This window comes from Hordeum vulgare, chromosome 5H (genome assembly GCF_904849725.1).
Source record: "Hordeum vulgare subsp. vulgare chromosome 5H, MorexV3_pseudomolecules_assembly, whole genome shotgun sequence".
Lineage (NCBI taxonomy): Eukaryota > Viridiplantae > Streptophyta > Magnoliopsida > Poales > Poaceae > Hordeum > Hordeum vulgare.
The window spans coordinates 212,923,818-212,930,984 of record NC_058522.1 but is presented as its reverse complement, the minus strand read 5'-3'; positions in this window follow the sequence as shown (position 1 = coordinate 212,930,984).

Sequence of the window (7,167 nt, the reverse complement as noted above, 5' to 3'; positions counted from 1 at the left end):
GTGTGGAGTAAAGAAGTAGATGCAGGCAGAAGTTGGTCTACTTATCTTGGACGTGATGCCTATATACATGATCATTGTCTTGAATATTTTCATAATTATTTTCTCTTCTATCATTTACCCAACAATAATTTGTCTATCACCGCTTGCTATTTTCTCGAGAGAAGCCACTAGTGAAACCTAAGGCCCTCGGGTCTACTTCACATCATCTATTTGCAATCTCTACTTTGTTATTTGCGTTTTTACTTTATTTGCTCTTTTGTTTTTAGATCTATATTATCAAAAAACACAAAAATACCTTGCTGCATTCTATTTGCTATCGCTCTTATTTGCATCTATCAATCTATCCTTACTTTACCCACGAGGGATTGACAACCCCTCCTCGTGTTGGGTTGCGAGGATTTCCTATTTGTGTGCAGGTGCTGCTTACACAGACTTGTGGATCTTCCTACTGGGTTGATACCTTGGTTTCTTAACAAAGCGAAATATTTGTCGTCGCTGTGTTACATCACCCTTTAAACTAGGAGGGAAACCATCGCACTTGAGAGGAGTCAATGAGGATAGTACCGCATCTTGGGCATTACAATTTACCATAGCCACAGAATGATAATCGTTTCCCATGTTCTTCTTTGTCCGGTCAGCGTAGCCCAACAACCATTTCTTCCAGCCGTCTCCAAGATACCCGTCCTTTCTTCTCGGACTAAGACACAACCTTACTTTCTACCTGGCCACATCATGCTCGGCCAGACTAGTTTAGTAGCACGACATTTTCTCCTTTAATTAATCAAGATATAAACTGAAACTTTTGGGTTTGTTTTTCGTGTGGGTTCTTCGGTGCTTTAGTGCTACGTACCATGTGATGCTTGCGGCTAGACATATCACATGTTGTAGTGCCTAGCATAGGACCACTGTGGATAGTCGGATGAAGTCTTCTATCATATATCTCGGCCTTTTACCCCTGTTTCCTAGCCTAGTGGCATGTATGATTCATGTGCTCGCTGGTAGCACTCATTTGTGGACCGTCGATCATCTAGTCAGTTCGCCTTATTTCCTTCTTCTTATGTGATCGTGAGTGGTGTTCTCAATTCCAATCTTATGGACCATTATGAAGCTGGACCAAGAGATCATCCATATGTATGCAGAACCGACTGTTATTCTCCATCCTAGCATGACCATTAATTCAACTTCATAATCGACACGAGAAGGAAACAATGCAAACGTCGTCTTTAGTGCATGGAGGAAAGTACTAAAATTGCACATAATGGATATTTGAGACATGATGATTTTTATGCTCCACCATGGACGTATAAGGAATTCTCTCTTCCTCAGTTTCATTGATGCTAAATCAGATGAGCCATTTGAATGATAGGTTGTGCTCTAATGGGACTCACAACCTCACATGTCATCAAAGTGAGGTGAATGGCACAGGTCGTGAGCCAAGCATGTGGGGAGAGAATGTTGTCATCTTTGTTTGCATATAGTTGGGCCGCGGCGTTGCATTCCTGTGCACTACACATTGCTTTTACTTGGGTCCTAGCTGCCTGAATTGTTGGCTTCACGGACCTGTCCGACTCGCACCCATGCGACACATTTAACAAACAATATCCCCCATCGCATGTTGCCCTTGACATGGAAGTAAGTTAATACAGAGGACATATGCGTTTCCGCACTTCCATGGTTCAGATTAAAGCATGGTAATTATAGCTAGAAAAACACCGCTTGTCCATATCCCACATTGCATCGCAATTATAGATGACATGTTATGTGAATGAGCGTAAAGACCAACTGCAACCATGATGTTAAGTGAGATATTTGAAACATAAAATGGAAGTAAAGCGAACTTTTTAAAGTGTTGCAAATGATTATTTATACAACATCTCTATTTTCCTTTACAACAATTAGTTCCCATAAGTTTCTTTTCTGATCTCCTTTTGATGACATGAAACTGCATATGGCCAATGTCAGTTACAAGTAAATGAATAACATCAACACCATTTCCTAGGTTCCATCTCCTTCTTTTGCCAGACAAGGTAACCAAGAGTCGGGTCGATCGAAAGGTTGATTGAAACCCCCACCGCACATGACCCAAAACATTAGAATCGTGGGCTCCTACTCATAAAAACTTAGGTGACTCGAAACTACCCCGTTGGACGACATTATAATTTATGGCATGGCAACACTAGTTCTCAGCGGTCGATGTCTTCATCCAGGATTTGATAGTGAAGTATGAACACTTGGTGGTGAATTACAAAAAGGGTGCTCATGGTGCCACTATGGTGAGCATTGGGATGAGCTACACATGCATCACATAACATGTGAGTTGTCAAGATACCATGGTATATTACACATCTAATCCTACGCTCACCATAAAACTTCATAAGGAACACACCGCCTCGCCCCATGACAAATTACTTGGGGCATCGTAATCAGCAACACGACCACCAAAAGCTGGGCAACCACATCAAACATGGAGCCAACCATGTGCATCTATGGTAGTAGGCCTAGCAGACCACACCCCTAGGGGGGACCCCACCAATATCTTCCTCCATTAGGTGCTTTGTGTATTCTCTAATGACGTGCTTGTCATTGAAGGTACTTGGAATGCAAGATGTTTGATCATCTAGGCACCACTTGCCTTCCCACTTGGTGGGCGTGGGCACACCACTTGCTTGTCTACCAAAATCTTCAAAGTGAACACTTTGAAGTCATCAACAATAACGAGTCAAAGATGAAATCTACTCTTCCTTATTTGTTCGTTGTTTTACTAACATGATGAGTATTAATGGAAAAGGGATAATTAAAATAAGCTACTATCACCCCTTTAGTGACATGATATTATGGTACACTAGTGCAAAAAAGCCTAGCTATGGTGTGGCAAAAATTGTCTTGCTCGCCTAGGAGGCCCGACGCCAGCAATATGGCACTGATGTCAACTGTTCTTCCCCTTTGCAATGGCACCAGAAGAATGATGTTAGCACTCTCCGACAATCGAAACTAGAAGAATGATGTTGATGGCCCACAAGCGCATGGGATCGCAGCAGTTTTTGAAGGTAGAGTATTCGACCCAAATTTGTTGATTCGCACGACGGGAGGTGAGAGAATGCTCTCAAGTATTAGCAGTTGAATTGTTAGATTGAACCACACCTGAAAGATTAGTATCTACAAACAAAGTAGTAACAACAAAGTAGTATGATAACAACGGTGTCAGAAACGATCTGTTGACGGCACACTATTCCTAACGATTGTATCAATGGCGCCAAGTTGCCTCGTTGATGGAAGTTGTCAGTTCCCGTCAACGACCGGCGAACCAAAATTGTAGCAGGTAGCAGCAGTATAACGAGCAATAGCAGCGGCAAGGAAAAGCAGTAGTGACAGCAGTAGCAAGTAGCAACAGTAGCAGCATAGCACGACAAGTAACAACAGTAGCAACGGTAGTGACAGCAGCAGTAGGACAAACTCATAGGCAATGGGTCGGTGATTTGTTTGGATGATATTCATCATGCAACAACTATAACACGATGAGATATGTGGCTAGCTCCCGTTCGTCAATGTGATGTAGGCATGCATTCCGGGTGTCGTCATACGTGCTTAGGGAAAAGAACTTGCATGACATCTATTGTCCATCCCTCCCGTGGCAGCGGGGTCCAAAAGGAAACTACGAGATATTAATGTTCTCCTTTTAATAAAGAACCGGACCAACACATTAGCACTTGGTGAACAGATGAACTCCTCAAACTATGTTCATCACCGGGAGTGGTTCCGGTTATTGTCACTCCAGGGTTGCCGGATCGTAAGACATAGTAGGTAACTACAACTTGCAAGATCGGATCTAAAACACACATATATTGGTGACAACATAATAAGCATGGCAAAGTAGTAGCAACATCAATCTCAGAACATAGTGGATACCAGGGATCAATCCCCATCAAAACTAACTCGATTACATGATAGATCTCATCCTACTCATAACCATCCAGCGATCCTACGAATAGATTACTCATGAACGAGGAAGAGCTTCATGGAATTGGAGAGGGAAGAAGCTTGATGATGATGATGATGATGGCGACGATTTCCCCTCTCCGGAGCCCAAGACGGACTCCAGATCTGCCCTCCAGATGAAGAACAGGTGGTGGCGGCGCCTCCGTATCGCAAACGCGACGAAAATTTCTCTTTTTACTTTTTTCTAGGACGAAAGGGGACTTATAGACCTTATGAAAGGATCGATATGGTTGACTAGAGGGGGGTGAATAGGCAACAACCACTTTTTAATTAATCTTATTAAGTTAGGGTAAGCAACATATAGGTTCACTAAAATAGCAACAACGAGGTGAAACTATATGAAGCTAACAACAAGAACAACTAAAACAAGTAAGAGATAGACATCAACATAAGCATACACGAAGTAAAGGTTAGAGATAACCACAAGTGGAACCAAGGAAGATGCGGATGTGTTACCGAAGTTCCTTCCCTTTGACAGGAAGTACGTCCCCGTTGGAGCGGTGTGGAGGCACAATGCTCCCCAATAAGCCACTAGGGCCACCGTATTCTCCTCACGCCCTCACACGATGCAAGGTACCGTGATTCCACTATAGGTGCCCTTGAAGGCGGCGACCGAACCTTTACAAACAAGGTTGGGGCAAACTCCACACAAAGCTTGGAGGCTCCTAACAAGACCACGAAGCTTCACCACAATGGAATGTGGCTCCGAGGTGACCTCAACCGTCTAGTATGCTCAAACACCCAAGAGTAAAAAGATCCGCAAGGGATTGGTGGGGGAATCAACTTTTCTCTTGGTGGAAGTGTGGATCTAGGCCTTCTCAACCAATCCCTAAAGAATCAACAAGTTTGATTGGCTAGGGAGAGAGATCGGGCACTTTTGAGCTTAGGGAGCAACAATGGAGCTTGGGAGCGTCAAAGGTAGGGTTCCACAGCAAGAAGAACCCCTTATATAGTGGGGGGGGGAATCCAACCGTTTTCCCACTCACAACCCGAGCCTAGCGGTACTACCGCTGGCTGCAGCGGTACTACCGCTGGCTGCAGCGGTACTACCGCTAGCTGTAGCGGTACTACCGCTGGCACTCCAGCGGTACTACCGCTGGCAGCAGCGGTACTACCGCTGGGCCCATGGTAGTGCATAAGCACTACCGGGCCAACCACCACCAAGAAAGTCTTCGCAAAAAGGTCCGTCGAATACAACAGCTAGGAAGGCGGTACTAAGCTCCTCGAGCAGTACTACCGCTGACCAGGGGTGGTACTACCGCCAGCACAACGGTACTACCGCCAGCACTAGCGGTACTACCGCTTGGGCGAGCGGTACTACCACTAGGCAGAGCGGTACTACCGCTGAGAGACCTTTTGCTTAGATGAGATAAAAACAGAGGCGGGAGCCACTCCAAAGTTGCAGGTAAGGGGAAAGGAGATAAATTGTGTGCGTGCAAGATTTATTCCACCCAAACCTTTCCACTACGGGTCCCCTCTTAATAGTACGACGTTCCTATGAGTCAAAGAAGGAGAATTGTAGAGTACACCGTGCTTCTGTTCCATGGAAAGAGGGGGCGAGTCGTCTTGTGCCGTTGACATGTGTTATCTGAAATCTTAACACACACGATTAGTCCTTTGTGGTACTGTCATCAATCACCAAAATTACTTAGGCATAAACTCTGCCCTAACAATCTCCCCCTTTTTGGTGGATTGATGACAATACCGGATTTGCACAGTGAATAACATGTGAATATAAAGACAGTGGTATAGAAAAATAAGGAGAATATGACTCACGGCATATGATAGAAATAAATCTCACACTAGTTCAAGTCTCACATCACACAAAGCAAAGATAGCAAATAAAAGCAAACCAAGTTCAAAGCAAACACGATAAGATAAGCACAGCTCAAATCTCAAATCTAGCTCCGAGACTCTCTCCCCCTTTGGCACAAGACACCAAAAAGGGGCACACCTAATGACACAGGTGGTCACTCCTCATCCTCATCCGCCCCAGACTCGTCCGTGGCATCTGGATCGTCCTACTCCTCCTCATTGTCCTCCTCAGACGCCTCCTCCTCTGCATCAAACCACTGATAACTTTGAGCCCGCATGCAAGGAGACTCTGGAGTGATGTCGTCCTCTGAGCCGCTGAAGATATCAACATCAAGTGTCCTCAGGACACGCTTGTGCCTCTGACGGTTCTCCTTCTGGGCCACATGAGTCTGATACTGTCGCTTGGCCTTCATATAGAAGAGAGTCTTCATTTTATCCTTCAGTTTCATTGCCCAAGATGGCATAGCAGAAGAGTGGGACTGAGAAGCGGGGCCTCTTTCAGCAGCAGTCTCTGTATCAGTGTCCATGTGCTGAGACTAAGTCGATGGTTTGGCCCATTTGTCCTTGATGCGGAGCCTGATAGGATCGTGCACAAAGTAATCAGCCTGAAGGTGGAACTCCTCAATCAAATAGACATCATGCCACCTCTGGCGAATATAGGTAAACAAGTAGGGCCCATAGATGGGAACCTTGCGGTTCATGATGCAGTTCCAAAGCTCATTGAACATCACGTCAGAAATATCGAGAGGCGCAGATTCCTTAGTCATAGCCTCCTCACAAAGCAGAAGCATCTCAGCTAGATAACCATGCACCTTGTCAAAGTTGCCAATGCGAGGAAAGAGAGTGTTGCGGAAGATCCTATGCATGATATCCAGATGCTTGGGGAGCACACCTTTCTTCCAATAAAGTTGCTGCAGCCTGTCCTTGGCGGGGCCCCTAGTAGATGAAGTAGGAGCATGAGGACGCGACCCAAGAGGATTGTCAGCTCCCTGAAAGTCGATCTTGAGAAGCTTCATGAATTTTGACCAGGAACCTGTCATCTTCTGAGTACGAGTCATCCAAGTCATGGTGCGCTCTTCATCAGGCGAGAAGTGAACAGTGACATAGAATTGGGCGACAACATCTGGAACAAAGTCGCGCTTGAAGATGATGATCTCCTTAATGCCAAGCTTGTCAATCAAAGAGAGAGCCTCACGAAAGTAATCCGAGTTCCGCTGAAGGTGAGCCAAGTCAATCCACTGAACTGGAACAAACATCTTCTTGAAGTGCTTGATGATGTCGCGATAGATCCTGCCGTGATCCTGTGACCAAACATGCTCGATATCCTTGAACTGAGCCTTCTCTTCTAGATAGTGA